The 17,055-nt window shown below is 31.4% G+C and overlaps 1 protein-coding gene across 6 annotated transcripts in view; it reads right to left on the bottom strand.

Moving 5' to 3' along the window:
• Window positions 1-17,055, bottom strand: part of LOC118201700 (caspase activity and apoptosis inhibitor 1-like) — a 689,338-nt gene that overhangs the window by 258,349 nt on the left and 413,934 nt on the right. For 5 of the 6 annotated variants that reach the window (XM_085818821.1, XM_085818824.1, XM_085818823.1 and 2 more), the window contains one exon: window positions 217-332. The exons of the other annotated variant lie outside the window; for it this stretch is intronic. The gene's annotated coding sequence lies outside the window, so the exon portion shown is untranslated. The remainder of the gene's footprint in view (window positions 1-216; window positions 333-17,055) is intronic. 6 annotated transcript variants of the gene reach the window in all.

Here is a 17,055-nt window from a genome sequence, read left to right on the forward strand (position 1 = left end):
TAATAGAGCAAATTTTTTGTTTGTAAATTAAACATCCTTTTTAAAATATTATGAATTTATTAGTATGTTATTCTACATTCCATGCGCACAAAGACTTCCATGGAAACATTAGTGTAATTACTTCTACAGCAGTCGTACCAGTTACATATTTCGCAATTTGAAAAACATTCATAATACTTAAGATAACATAAAAATACAATAAAAGATTATTTTCACCTCTTCGGAAATGAAACTTTCTACTGGCTTCTAGATATAATATGCGTAAGATATACTTTCAGCCAAATTGACAGAACTTCACAAAAAGTGGAGCTTGGTTTGTTGCCAAAAATTTTCTGAAACAAAAATAAAATTAAATAGCACGCTTTACATGAATGTTTTTTAACAGTAGCATATAACAAACTAATACAGTTTCATGTACTTTTACCATAAATATATATATATCTATCTATCTATATATATATATATATATATATATATATATATATATATATATAAAACTTAATACGGTTATTTACTAACACTTTCTTTTTCTTAAAACAAATTTTGTGAGTTGTTTCATATTCAACCTAGATGAGTTCCTGTTTCATAGCAATTGCTTTAAGCTTAGGTATACTTGGTGCTAAATTCGGTGGATTATGGGTAGTAATAACGTGTGAGACGTCATTTCCGATAGCAAGGAATGAAGATCTGCGTTCTGCCTTAAACCTGGACTCTACGGACACGGACGAAATTCTGGGTGACCTAATAATAAGAGGGAGTTCAACCAAGTTGACTTCATCAATGTTGTTGGTTTCTTAAAGAACCCATTGAATTTTGGTCAAAAGCTTCGTAATGCTTATGAAAGTTTTCTCAGTGTAAATCCTGGCGTGGATTGTATTTCTTACTGCATCTTCGTAGAAGGGTAGGTCAAAGAAATTGAGGCCAAGTTCAACAATCTAAAGGGTAAAAGCGAAAATTATAGAGCACATAGTCTTTCTACTGTTGATTCTGATGTTATTCGTAATTTTTATTGTAATGATACTACTAATGGCTTAAATATATATTTCTGTTAACGTTAATGAATCTAGTAGTGGATCTAAATGTGCTAATGATTCTAATGAGGCTTCTAAAGATGTCCTTTTTTCTGATCTAATTAAATATGATGTTGATTCAGCTAACCCTAGCATTTCTGCAAATGTTAATCAAAATACGAAACACCGCACCCAGGAAAACACCACCTGCTCAAATGGATATACTTCCCCACGGAAGACCACCCGATCACAAAAAATCTTTAAAAATGTGATTGATATATTTCCTTTTTCAAAAATTAAGTTAAAGTTAATGTAACGCTGTAAAAATTACTTTTTTTTCAACTTAATTATTATTTAACACTTCAAGGCTAATCAAAGTTCCTGCGTGGAACATATTGGCAAATTTATTTCTCAGACATTACATCATTAAAGTTCGGCTTGTACTAAATAAAAGACAAAATTATTATAGATGCATATGTCAAACAATATTGTGTACAGTGTAATATCTTGCTATTTAACAAATAACTATATTTATTATTGAAGTGGCAACGCCATATTTGTATGATGTAACCGTTACTCAGCAACGTAAGAAATTGTTTAAAATTAGAATTCTGAAGTTTTACCAGCTAGGAGATGCATGAAAAATTTGTAACTAAAAGACTGTATTCAAATTATCTATCTCCGTAAACTAAAAACAAAATTTATGTTTTACTAAGATTATCTGTTATTTTGCCAATTACTGCAAAATACATTACAACAGCATGTTTTCATGGAATACAATGTTTTCCACTTTTTTGCCACTGTTTTATTCGTATGTTCCCAGAATCATTATTTTACTTTTTATAATCATATGACTAATAGGTTTAAAAATTAATTGAAAGTTTCTGAGAGTGTTTTAAATTGTAATAGACGTAGCTCTCCTAAAATTGTGCTTAAACCATATACGATATCGACCACACTCCAGATATTCCCAAAATTATATCCAGTTTTGCTTTACGTACTTATTAAATTTTTATGTGAGTGGCTTATAATTTGCTGTTGTGCGTAAAGAACCTACGCACGTTTTCATTGTTTTCGTTTTCGAAATACGTAGACAAAAAATAAATGAATCAAATATTGTTCGTAAACAATAAAAAATTATATATAAGATTTAATTCTCACACTGAAGAAAATATGAATTTTTGCAGTTAGGGTAGCACTGAACTTAAATGTACCCAGAGGATTTCTAATTATTTGCTAGTATCGAACATAAAAGGTTTAAAATTCAAACAGTTCCCACTCACAGACCAATGCATGTATTTTATGAATTCTTAAAAACTATTTACAGTGATTCTCATTCACAGTAATTCATGCATGAAACACATGCATTTGATTTTAGACACCAACTTTTATGTCGGTGTGTATGTGTGCAACTTTGTTGGTTATGTTTGACACAAACTTTTATGTAAGTGCTTACTTGATCAATAAGCTATTTCGACAACTCGAAATTCGATTAACTGACAATAAAATTCTCGTTATATTAGAATAATAGTTATAATTTTTTAATTTATTTCACAGTTTGAAATATTTTTCTGAAAGAAAATAAGTTATTTCATTGTGTATTATTAAAAACATGCTGCTGGAAATGTAAAAGTTAATCCACCAATGGCCGGAAAAGCAAAAGTTAATCCACCAATGAGCATTCTTAATTTTCATTCTGCATTATATGAAATATTCTAGATACCATTAATGAACTCATTTCTGCAGAAATGTTAATAATTAATTTGGGGAGAATGATGTATGAAATTACAGCCTTGAGCTGTTTCTGACGATAATAAGAACTGGATCCCTTGAAATATATTTAATTTCACTAAACCCAAAAATAAAAATTTTGAACTACCTTAAAAAGAGGAAAAGTATCATATGTTACGAAACACTTAAAAATTCAGAAAACAGTAGTACACATGAAATAATTCGTAAACGCACATTGATATCACTACTGAAGGAGGGGCTTTTAAAACGGACCAAAGGGCTTCCAGTATCATTTTCTGTTGTGTCACATGATTTTTGCCGCACTTAAAGCAACATAATTGGAAATGTTTTGCTACTTAATTTGTTCTACAGAATAATTGAAACATCCTGAATTTCAATTTAAAATTATCAATGTGAGATTTTATGAAATAATTGCGAAGATTTTACTGCATGGTTAAAAAAAATTGAACGGAATACAAATACATGTTGAATAACGCGGAGAACTTCGAAACGTTAAAAAAAAAAAAAAAAAACAGGTTTCGAATATTCAGCATCACAACAGTAGTAGCCCATTGATCTGTACTCGAAGGTCGGTTGCGATATCGATATGCATTTAAGAATAATGCGTGATCAAACCTCAAATTACAGCTTACTGCTTTCACAAGCCATTAAAGTTCCAGAAAGTTAAAAAAATATTCATAAAAACATAAAAGTCACAAGATAAAGATATGCAATCGGATTTTGATGTGCTGGCTTCATTTCAACACCTGAAACAATTTTAAGCTGAGCAATTACAATAGGTCCATTAAATAAAAATTCTTCATATGGGCACTACAGGACGTTTTTGCACGGCTAATGCACATATTTTTTTTCTGCACTTCATTTAAACGTATTTTCTCGAATTTCATTAAAGATATATTTCTCACTCAATCAGTTCAGTTCTCACTTCGCGGCAAAGCAAGAAAATATAAAAACTCAAAACATCGTCATTAAAAATTGCCAAATACACAAAAACGTAAAGCACCAAATGCAGTTAAAAATATTTAAAGAAAAACAACTTTTGAAATTAAAAAACTCCAGTTTTTAACGCCAGAACAAGCTATCCGGCCAACACGCTGAAAGACAAAAATTTGGGTGCACAAACATTATAAATAAACTCTGGTCCCATTGCGCAAAAAGATACTGAACTTGGTGCACCAACTGCTTAATTCACCATATTGCTAAGAGCTTCAAATTAAACAAATAGCCTTTACACATTAAGTTGGTGTATTTAATTATGGCAAAGCATACGAGGGCTATCTGCCTAAGGGGAGGGATGCCTTCGTGGAGGACTTTCTAAGGGAAACTGGCTGGTATACACGTTACACATGGGGAAAACCACGAAAACGCCCATGCAGCCAGCCCGTTCGCGGGATTCGAACCTCGGACCGAACTACCAGTGTTCAGCGACTTTACCGCTCGGTCGCTGTTGGGCCGTTTACGCATTAGGACTAGTGGTACTTAAACTTCCGAATTGTTGATAATTCTAAAATAATTGTATGCAGAATAAACAAGGCATAAAAATCTTACTCAGAACATAAGAACAACATAATTTTTACTTACTTTTAAAGCAAAAAAATGCAAAATTTACCAATATATAAGAATAAAAAAACTGAGCTCACCAAGCCGAGTAACAGGGTAGGAATATATATATCCGCCGCACAAAACGTATGCGTATATAGTATATATATAAAAAAAGTGCTTCCAAGTCCTGAAGTCCCATATACAAAATTTCAAAGTTCTACGGCTACCCGTTTTGGGGTTATGCGAGATACATGCATATGTACGTAGGTAGAGAGGTAAACAAAATCTGTGTTGTAAATGCATTTTAATCTTTCGTAAAAGAGAGTCCTTTATTCTGCCCGTCCGTACAGATGTCACGCAGAAAAGTCGTTCAACTACATTCGAGAGCAGTCAAAGTGTATATTTTTACTGAAATATGATACCCGAAATTTTTCGCGATTATGATACTTCCTTTACTTCGTATAATGAAGTAAAAACAGAACTCACCGAACCGAGTAAAAAGAAAGGATATATATTTATATATATAGATTTGATGCGGCCGACTGGAATAAAAAAGGGGAGTTGTAGAGCTAGATGATATAGCATTCCCATATACAAAATTTCAACATTCTACGTCTAATCGTTTTTGAATTATGCGATATACATACGTACGTACGTAGTATAGATGTCAGGGAATAAAATCTCTTCTGAATCTATTCTAGAATCTATTTTGGAAAAAAAAAAGAGTTTTTTATTCTTTCTATACGTACAGATATTACACAAAAAAATCGTTCAAATGGATTCGAGAGCGGTAAAAATAGATATTTTCTTTGAAATATGATAACGAAAATTTTTGGGGATTGCGATACTTGTTTATTTCGTACAAGGAGCTAAAATGAGCTCCCCCAAAATTAAAGATATAAAACAAAAAAAATCTTATACTTAATGAGTCAGCAATTAAAACTTGCAAAGCGTTTTATTGGTAGGAAAACTTCCTTTGATGCTATTCAATAGTAAATTAATGCTACATGGAGATACGCGTAATTTTTTGATAAAGACAAAATTAAATTTTTCACGACGTACCATTGCGTTCTGTAAAATAAAAACCTCCTCGAGATATTTGGAGGAACCAAACTCTAGATTTTACAGAAAAGCATTAGAAAATGATATTTTACAATACAGCAAACTGTATCACTTAACTAGCTGGTGATAGTGATAAGAAAAAACACAAGAAGCGTCATTATGCATTAAATTAATTACATTAATATGTAATACTTCCAATAAATTACTGATCCTTTTAAGGAAAAAGATAAGAAGCGTCATCACTAAGCTTTAATACATAATACTTCTAATGAATTATTACTGATCTTTTAATAAATACTTTTCTAGCAATTATAAAATCAAAAGTGTGTATTACTACCAGGTTTCAGAGCCCAATCCCCCCTTTTTGTTTGACCTTAGTTCTATTTCACACTGTTTCATATAACATGGCATTACTTAGGAACCTAATTATTGTAGGTTAGTTACAGTTAACTTAGTAGTAATGTTATGTATACAACATGGCATTACGACTAACCTAACTATTGTGTTAGGATTACTTTTTTCTTGTTTGAACATACTGAATGCAAAGTCGGGTAAATGAGTGAAAAATATTAAAACATTTTCCTATAACAATTATAATTACTTTTTCCTAAAGATAGGCTGACTTCAAAGAAATTATGATCATATTTTACATAAAGATGCTGAATAATCATAAACACACCTTCTTTAAAATAAAAACGCACACACACCATAATACCAAACGCATTAAACAACATCCAATGCCAGCAATTAAACGCGGAGAGACCAAAGCCCTTGGCTTAGATTGAACTTGCACGTATCTACGTGTGAGCTTTTGGTGGCTTCTAACAGTGGCACGCAAACGAATGCGATTAAGATTCAGATGCAATAAACATGGCACGAAATATCTGTGTACCTACATGCGGGGGAGTATGCTAAAATAACAAAAAAAGGGAAAAAGTAAAGCGGAAAAAATTCAATGTGCGTCGGATAATGAGATACTTTGTAAATCGATTTTTGACTTGGGGGAAAAAGGACAATAATGTGTAATGTATACATTTTCTTTTTCTTTTACTTCTTTGTGAGATTAAAAAAAGGAAAAAAGTACCTATGTGTGTGTACTTTTTTCAGGGCAACGCCCTTCAATATTAGCACGCTAAGGTATGAATTTATTATTGGAAGTAACACAGTTTGTATTTCCTTTAAAATGAGATTGTTTCAATCGATTTAGCATAGGTAAATAAAAGTAAGAACACAAAGGAAATAATTTTCTTTAATGCATTAAAAATAGGAAATATCGCAAAATACGGAAACGAATAATTGAAAAATAGCTTATTATTGTCGCTGCATTCTAAGAGCATTGTTTGGAATAGACAATTTGTCAATTAAGATATACTAGTATTTGAATTAAAACTCCCAGAGACTCAATTATTGTGTATTAAAATTAGAAGTTTACACAAATGTTCTGCTTGAAAGTTTAATTTAAAAAATATCACCTATTCTAAACTGAGCATAATTAGCTGAAGAAGTACAGTTTTCAACAGGAATACTACAATGCATTTGAACTTGTTTTAATATTGTTGTTTAATGCTATTTAGAAGTAACAAACTTTATACCTGTAACAATTCATGAAATTAGAGCTTCATTATAATATTAGGAGAGAACAGTTTCATTAAGAGAATATTTTTGTTTAAGTTACATGACAATTCTGTTTATAAATTATTTTATACTTGGAAAGAGTTAAAAGAAACGGTTCGTGGGTATGATTGATACGCGCGGTACTGTTTAAAAGTAACTAACTTTATATATGTAATAATTCATGCAATTAAAACTTCATTATAATACTCAGAGAACAGTTCATTAAGAGAACAATTTTCTTTAAGTCATATGACTACCCTATTTGATTAAGAATTTATCCATATCGGACCTGAATTTGTAAGATAAATTACATCGGACCTGAATTTGTAAGAAAAATTACGTATTACGAATTATTAAGTAGCTAATTTGATTTATGAAAGCGTTATATGTATGTTAATTAAAGGTTACGAGGGGAGATCAAGACGATCTCCAAAATTTGTGATCGCCCTAAAGCATGTGTTTTTAAAGGAAGTTTCTTCACTTGCATAGTTATCCTCAAACGTAGTACGCAGGCATAATATGCACTGTAACTAAGATCTTGTAAGAAATAGACATTTTCAACACAAAAAACTGTTTAAAAAGCTAAGCTTCTAAACCTCATCATATTCAGTACCAGCTATGATTTACTGTACAGCATATTCTAAGATGAGATGTCTGAAAGCAAATGATATTTAATGAAGAAAAGAACTTTAATCTAGATGGACTAGTTGAACTAAAATACTACTGGCACGATTTAAGGCGGGAATGAAATTATGTCACGCAGAACTCTAGGAAGGCGGGTCTTTCATGGTTTGCATTAGAATTACTCGACTACACGAAATACAGCAAATATTTATTAAGACCAAGATGAAATGCTTCGTTTAAAAGAAACTGTTATAAGAATAATTATCTTTCATCAACCTGACTTAAGTTGAAAACATTTTTTAGCAAGATAACGCGCAGGAGAACCCCACCGATAACAAAACGTATTATCAAGATTTTATTGTACAAATAGCAGTCAGCGTTAAATCGTGTATTAAATACTATTAAAAAATTAAGATCATCTTGCAGAAGAATAATTACGATCAGGAAAAGCTATGATTTGATCATGTATAGATTTACTTTGTAAAGTTTGAAGCCTTTCACTATTATACAATGCAACTGAACCTTTGATAGATGTAAAGTTCTATGTCTGGAAAAGCAAAAAAAAAAAAAAAATTGGGAAGAGTGTGTAAGACCTTTTATTTTGAATAAGAATAGATGAACAGAAGGCTCATCTAGTGCTTACAAATCCGCCAGCATTTATGGCGAGAACTCAAAGTAGAAATTAAAAAGTAAAACTTAATATTGTTGCGTGCGTACGGGTTCGTTATGAAATGAATGCACAAGTCCGATGAAAAATGAACAAAAATTTATTATTATCACAACAAAAATGCTTAAATTGTTACGTACGTACGGGTTCGTTATGAAATGAATGCACAAATCCGATGAAAAATGAACAAAAATTTATTATTATCACAACAAAAATGCTTAAATTTTCTCAAATTATCATGCAGTATTACAATATCTCACAGTAGTTATCTTTTAACTACTCAAATATCCAATAGAACGTAATTCAAAACAGCTAAAGAACGCTAATCCGCGAATTCGCTACAATCAACAAGAGCAGTTTTCTAAGCAACAACAAAAACTAAGCAACTACTACAAACTGAGATGTTTTCCTCCTTTTATAAGATTTTAAAATCACGCGCTAGAATTTTCCAGCACTTTCTCGAAATCAAAAAGAGATATTTATTTATTTAACGCACGCGCTCTTGTATTTTTAATTTTTCCGGCGTAGCTTTCTTTTAATATTCGTCACGCGCTGCACTGCGCGAGAAATAAAACCATTTAATTTATAATTGAACTAACATTAGCTTTTTAAATACCAAATTCGTAACAATATAAATACCAATGGCCGAAGGCTACGTAGAGTAATTTATCACAAAGCTGGCTCGGTTTCACTGGCGTGAATTTACTTATCAGCAAGAATAATTCAAGGCCGAAGACATGAACTCGTATTTTTGTTTAGAAACACGTGGTCATCAGGAGCAAAACACGCTCTGTCTTACCAATCTCAAACCCTCAGTTAAATACACGCGAACTAATTTGCATTCTGGTGGTGAAAATGGAAAGAAACAAGTGACAATATTGATTCCAAACATAAAAGACTGGTTAAACAAATTAAATAAACCTCAAACTTCTTTAAGAGCACAGTTTGCTTGTCTGAAATAGCATCTTTATTCCTATATAATCAATAGCCTCTATCCCTGATCGGCTGTTAAATGTCACTAACTGCCTAGAAAAGATCAATCCGGTCACTTTGTTTAAATCAAAATATTCTTTTGAAACCTTCGATTAGTTCAAGTATAAATTGCACATAAAATAAATATACAATTCCAAAGATAATTACGACCAGGAAAAGCTATGATTTGATCATGTGTAGATTTACTTTGTAAAGTTTGAAGCCTTTCACTATTATACACTGCAACCGAACCTTTGATAGATGTAAAGTTCTATGTCTGGAAAAGCAAAAAAATTTGGGAAGAGTGTGTAAGACCTTTTATTTTGAATAAGAATAGATGAACAGAAGGCTCAGCTAGTGCTTACAAATCCGTCAGCATTTATGGCAAGAACTCAAAGTAGAAATTAAAAAGTAATCGTGGTTATGTGTTTATGCTTAACGCAGCAGCAATGAATATTTTGAAAACTATAACAAAGATAATTATAGACTTTAATTTCAAAATTCTAAATTAAGAAACAAGGTTTCACTTAATTATTTTTGTCCAAAGGTTTTTCAGGACCGAACTCAAGTAAATGAAATTTCCATGAACAGTACTTGAAGCCTATTTTTTCAAGAAAACACTTTTATTTCTCACAATCCTTATATGACGAACACGAAAAAAAAAGTACCGAGAAAACACTGTACATCTACACAAAAACAGAAGATTTCAAAAGAAGATGAAGACTTCGGGTATAATTCTTTTTCGATCGTCTGTTTTTGTGTAGATATGCAGTGTTTTGCAACTACGCACTTTTTTCGTGTTCGCCATGTAAGAATTATGAGAAATAAAAGTATTTTCTTGAAAAAATAGGCTTCAAGTACTGCTTATGGGAATTTCATTTACTTGAGCTCAGCCCGGAAAGACCTTTGGAAGAAAAACAGGTTAAAGAATCCTTTTTCTTAATTCAGAATTTTGAACTGAAAATGTATAATTATCTTTGTTATAGTCTTCAATAGAATATCTTGTTCTTGGCAGAAAACTGGCTGTTTTAATTGGCATCAAATTCGTCGGTGCTTTATGAGTGAGACAGTTTTATTTTAAATACTTTAAAGACAGCAATTTTAAAATTTTCAGAACAAGATTCCTCGCAATCACTATCAATATTTCTTTCTGTGATCGAATTTGTGCAATCACCGCACCAGAATCTACATATTATATCAATTAATTTAATCCTTTTAAACCAACAGAAAAAAATTTTCATCCTCTGCAAATTTCAGTAAAGAAAATTAGCAAAATAGAAAATTGATGGGAGGGTGTCTGTCACATTTGTTTGAAACGGCCACTGGGTTTAGATGCATAGAACTAGCTCGTAAGATTTTTCACTTTTACTGGCCGGTGTTATGCTTTTCATAAATCACAATCTGTCACAGGCATTACAAACATGTCGTAATTCATTATTTTTGAAATTTCTGACAAAATATTATGTACAGAACTGATCCTTTTTTTCATTTGACAGACAACGTTGAAGAACATGTGCATTGTAATCTGGTAAAGTACATACCCCCCCCCGTTCGACATTTTATTATTTGAAATAGTAGAAGTTGAAGCTTCTAGACTTATTTGAAAACTAACAACTTCATCCGATTATATTTTCTTCTTACAATTCTTATAATGTCGCTTGTTGTATTGTTTCCTTTTTACAACTAAATGTTCTTTATTATCTTTTTTCAGTAAATCTTTCTTTAATTTTTCTGCTTGTCTTTTGTGCTATATTCTTAGTGCATCTTTATTTTTCGATATTTTATATTTAATTTAGTACAAACAAAATCAGTACGTCGCTCCGACAAGTACTCGGCGTCGACTCCATTGAACTGAGCGGTGTTATAACCCAACTCGTGCACGCAGACTTGCGACGTCATCAAAATATTATAATTTTTGTTTGCCTAAGTCTGAGATTCTACTATGGCTCAACCACAATTCCAATTAAAAAAAATTTTTTTTTTTCGTTTTGTAATGGTCTTTAACTATTAAATAAACCTCATAAAAGAAAACTGTAGCTTTGAGGGTTATTGAGATATAAGCGTTCTGCTAAGACATCTTTTGAGTGTTAAAATTTTTTTGTTCCTGAGACCGTCGTTAAGGAACGTAGTCTAACGCTAAAAAATATCAAATCGTAATGTGTTCGGTGGATATTTGCATAGAAAATGTCGCGTAAGAGTAAGTTTTGCATACTGTCTCATTTAAAAAAAATAATAATTTATCCCACTGAGCAATAATTAAAAAAAAGAAATTCTTGAAATCTTTCATAAAGCGAGTGGCGCAAAGCGAAATAACAGCTACCATATATTACACAGAAAACCATTCCAGTGTTTCCATGAATTATAGAAAATGTAACAAATGATACCAAATAACGCGTGAAACTAATAAATTGCGAAATCAGAAATAAACGATAAATTAAAGATCTCATGTAAATAAAAATTAGCATTACAGCGCAATTTTACCTTCTCTTATCAAGAAGACAGTGAATACACTGGAATATAAAAAGACTTTGGTTATGATTATGCTGGACTGGTGGCTAGCAGCGTTAAGAGAAAAAATAGATCATTTATTAACATTTTAAGATTGTCAGAATTCATTCATCTGCAATCTCAGTGTGTTTGTCTGCCCCAGTATGAAAGGTCGAGATTTATCATCTGAAATATTTGAAGTGTTAAGCCTTGAAATAAATAACATGCTTAAAATACAGCTTTTCTTTCTATAATATATAGTCTTTCATGTTATCGAGAAAGTGCTTTAGCATTGTTTTAAGTCTAGGTGCGCTTTCAAAAGTAAATTAAGAAAGCCAGTGAGCAAAGAAAATGCTGAACGCTATTTCTGCTTTTAAGCAAAATAAAAGGATTTACTAAATATGAAATAAGCAAAATAATAAGCAGTTACTAGCGTAGGTCTTTCGTAAAGCAAAATAGAGAGTGAAAATAAATCGAATTTTCTCAAATCGAGGAATATCTGTGCTTTCTTCATTTCTTCTCAATACTTTCAAAGCAAAATGCAACATTTGGTATAATAATCCCATAGCTAGAATACGAAAATATTTATAAATGCTAATCCGAATATTAAAAGATATAAAATCATAATTCTTACTGTGAATCTAAATTAAAATGTGATGTTACGATATGATATCCACATTTTAAAATAAGTGTGACTCATAGTAACCAATGTTATAATCACTGATTTGAGTAGTTGGAACAAAACAAATAGTTGTTAATGTTTACTTTGAAAAACTGATGACAAAAGAGAAAAGGAAGAAAAATAGTCTTTTCCTGAAAACTACAAGTCTCAACACGCACACCACTATATGCACTATTTTTCTAGGAAAGCTCTTAAGGCATTAAATCCAGGCCAAATAGTTGCTGAAAAGTTCTCTCCAAGTTTGTTCGAAAAGTCGTTCCCAATAATGTTTGAGGACTTTAATGTACTTATCTATGATACCTGCACGTAAGGTCACTTTTATTTACTCATTGAATGAAAGCCGTAGTATCATACAGAGTTGAGCATGAAAACTAATGATCTCCTAGTATTTGGTTTTCATTTCTCTTAAATTTTATTAACTCCAACAGTGTATAATTTTTGATCGTGACTTGAAGCTATGTAATGGATGATAAATAAAAGGAACAGCATAACATGTTATTCTTGAAAGACTCAAGGTAATCTCGCGTTAAGTTCATTTGCTTTGCAAAGCAAATAAAAATCAATTATATGTTACGAGCACAAAAAAAAAAGTTTTATACTAAAAACGGCGCAAATGTTAGAAAATTCTTATAGTAAATTATTGGTAGTATATATGTTAGGAATACTTAAAAATTTTAAAAAAATCTGAAAGCTTACAGATTTTATATTACGCCCAAAGGAACTTTTTTTCATTTACACATCCATACACGTTTCTAGAGCATTTAAGCTAACGCCCCTTTGAGCTAAAATGTTTTAAAACATCATATCATTAGAATTTTCAATAGACAGTCTCGCGCGCTGGAGTTAAAAATATTTTATTCCGTCCAGTATGTTGCCCGTGCTCGCTTTGAAATCGTTGAGTTTCTTAATAAAAAATTCGTTAAAGATTTACAAAATATGCAATAGACAATAAAACATATTCCAAATTTGGGCTTCCAGATGCCCATATTCGGATGGAGGATTACGTTATTCAAAACTTGATGGCTCTAGGCATTATCCTTTGTTCAGAATGCGAGAACCTACATTCATGCACACTCTCCTTTATTTAATTTCTTTTTAAATACTACAGGGCGATAATGTTCGATGGCAACAATTTGAAACGGGATTTAGCCTTTTAAAGTGACTCAACGCAAAATCCTGTTTTGAGACAAACTCCTTTGGGCTTAAAAAAATAAATAAATTACCCCTCGTATGTAATTTATGTAGTCATTCTTTTCGTAGTCTCTACGAAGCATACCAAATGAATAGTAAATAATTCATTTTTGAAAATTTGAATAATAATTCATGTATGCAAGAAACAAAAGTGTAGTAGCAAATCATTTAGATCTTTTCATTGTTTCACTTATTATAGTATAAATTCGTTGTAAAAAACTAAAATTTTAATGTCGTTTGCTTAATTTAACATCTGAATAATAGGTCTGATCAGTAAATGTAATAAACTTCATTAGCATACAGATTTATTAAATCAAATGAACTTCAGCTAGAGGAGCCCTATACGCAGATGCTCATAAAGTTTTGAAAACAGTAGTTCATAGTTACAATTTTCTGCTTTTCTCTGTTACACAAATTAAATTTCGAAAACCCGCTTTTAACACAGGGATAAGAAAGAATAACTTTTCAACGAAGTTAACTTGTACAGAACTGTACCTATATTTTAAAGATTTGCCACATTTTACGGATTTAATTAACCGGATAATAAACAAAACTTTTGTGCACAAGTTTCTTACAACAAAACCCATGTTTCATACATACATACATACACATATATATATTATTAGAACGGTTTTTCGTATATCATCTCCAAGGAACAGAAATTTAATTAAAACGACGAATTATTGGAGTAAGTTTTAATCAGTATTTTAAAGCGATAAATTATTGGAAGAGCAAAACATTTCTTGGTTATAAATCAAAGATTAAAAGATACCAAACTGTCAATTAAAATGTATGCTTTTTATCAAGTTAATTAAAATTTACGCTTTTTATCTACATGCAAATAACCTTTAAATGGTTTCCAAAAAATTATGAATCGGAAATATAAAGAAAAAAATTAAGGATTGCAGTTGAACCCATTTATAACGAACTCGCCTTATAACGAGAAAAAATTTGATCCCGTTCAGTTCATATATAATGGCATTTTATGTGACCGTAAAGAACCACCAAACGGATCTAAGTCTGATTTTTCAGAAACACTGGGGCAAGAAACTTTAACAAAATTCTCGCATATGGAAGAACAGAAATATTACTTCGCAGTACTCTTAGAAAATAACTAATTACACACTTCCATTTTCTTTAGCTATCCAACAGTGTCCATGTAGACAAAACAGCTGGAAACTGATTATTTCATTCTGGGTTCAAATGCCGGAGGAAGGGTTGGCATTTGGGATTCTGTTTTCTGAAATTTTGTACATATATATTTCGGTAAAATATGGATGAAGAACTTCATAAGTATTTCACAGAAATATGTATGACGTCTTTCGACGATTTTAATTAGTTGACTGTAGCATTGTTTTCTACATCTGCCTCATTTCTACTCAACAGCGGCTGTTCATGTGGTAGCAGTTTTCATTTGACATAACACCGTTTCTTGGAATTGGAAAATCTATGGTATAATCTCGATTTGTCAAAGCAAGATCTTTAAAGGTTTTCCAGGGGAAAAAATTGCCCATTCTGAACAGTATTCAGGTATTGAACCTTAAACCCTCCATTAATTCATATATAGCTTTAATGCTTTTTTGCTTGACGTTGCAATTTTCGCAATCACTATTTAGTTGCAAAGAGCTCTTTTTTTTTCGGGGGGGGGCTGGAGGAAGGTATAAGTTTTAATGAATTAAAATTTAACTTCACTCTTATAAAACGTAATGCCATATTATATCAAAACTAAAAAAAATAAAAATTTTACTATCCTTCAATGAACCTAAATTTAATTAGTCTTAACTAGCAAACTCAAATTTTCCCAATTTAAATTATTAAAGACTTAATTACAACAATACTAGTAATCTGACATTAATACGGAAATAGGTTTCTTTTCTAGATAAGAAATACTAAACACGTATTTAGAACATTTAGTTTCATCAAAACTTCTGACATGGAAGGACTACACGCACTATAGGAAATAAATAGATTAAAAAAAAATATGAAGACGAGAAAGTAAAAATGTGCTATGAGAGTCGAAAAGAAAAGGGAAATGGAAAATGCTATAAAAAACAGGAAGCATTAACATAGAAAAGGTAAGGAAACACAAAAAGATGACATAGTCATCCAGTCCATCCTCCTACTCAGCAATATACTCAAAAAACTGGATGGATAAAAAAGGCCACATCCAAAACTTACAAAATACTATCACACGTTGACTATGTCGACTCTCATTACGTTATTAGTTCATTCTCGGTGGAGAAAGAGAGGCAGGGAAAGCTTTCCTTAACTGTGGTGCATTGTTTGTTTATTTGCTGTTATTTTAGTTATTTTTTCGATAAAAAGGCCCGACCCTCCCGGGTCTCGGACAAAGATGTCACGCGATATCTAAAACGACACGCACGTTTTCACGATCGCAGCAGAGCAGAAGAACGAATTCCGCCATGTAGTAATTGTTGAGCGGTATTTGTAGGTCTGTTCCAGAGAAGTCTTTGAAGAAGCCTAGAGATTTAATGTGCACATAATGAGAAACCGATCGAATCCAAAAACGTAGTTCTTAGTGATATTCCTGCTAGTCATTTACTAATGTCAGAGAAAGCTGCTGTCATTAAATTCCTGTCTCTTTTACTAGTTAAGTGTTTTTGCGGTTTTAATTTTATGTTAAATTGTATTAAATTAAAATTACATTTCGCTGCATGCTTTACGTATAAAATTTGTTCAGATTATGAACTTGTTTGAAACTAAACAAGGGAAAGCAAAATAAACGGCAGTCACAGATTTGGATGATATTTATACAGAAAAGGTAAGAAAAGTTATTATTCTTATTATACTTTATTTATACTACAAAATTTTCTTCGGTACGACAATAGAATTGTACGCATAAGTTATTATATAAAAAATAGCTGACTTGGAAGCAATAAATTTAATCCGGCCTTATGATTACTTTAACACTGTTAACTATACTGTTCTGAGTTTTAAAAAATGACTTAATTAACATAAAAAAGGCTCAACTATTTTACTGAAGATCAGGCAGTTAATGAGACTATCAAAATTTAGCTACTAGGTAAAGTAGTCAAAGAACTCACTGACAGTTAATAGCAACAGTTTTAGGAAAGTTAATAAGAACCAAGAGTTATCGAAGAAATGAGTATGAATAAATATTACATGACGATTTATTTTTGCATCTAATACAGCAAAGCACCCAACTGTTATCTATTTAAATGATAATATGTCTTCGTAGATGAATTGAAGGGATGCTGTCTTATATTCACATTAAAAACAGGAAAACTGTGAGAGTTTTCATGCAATCAGCCCGTTCTCTGGGATTCGAATTCGGATCGAACTACTAGTGTTTAGCAATCTCATCCAGTCATCAGGGATGATGAGCTTTTAAAGAGCTAAATACAATATTTATGGAAGAATTCGTTGAGATCTGATATATTGGATACCATCCTTTTATTTGGATATACCAG

This window comes from Stegodyphus dumicola, chromosome 6 (assembly GCF_044657685.1).
Source record: "Stegodyphus dumicola isolate Sdum_Otavi_A_Nest chromosome 6, ASM4465768v1".
Lineage (NCBI taxonomy): Eukaryota > Metazoa > Arthropoda > Arachnida > Araneae > Eresidae > Stegodyphus > Stegodyphus dumicola.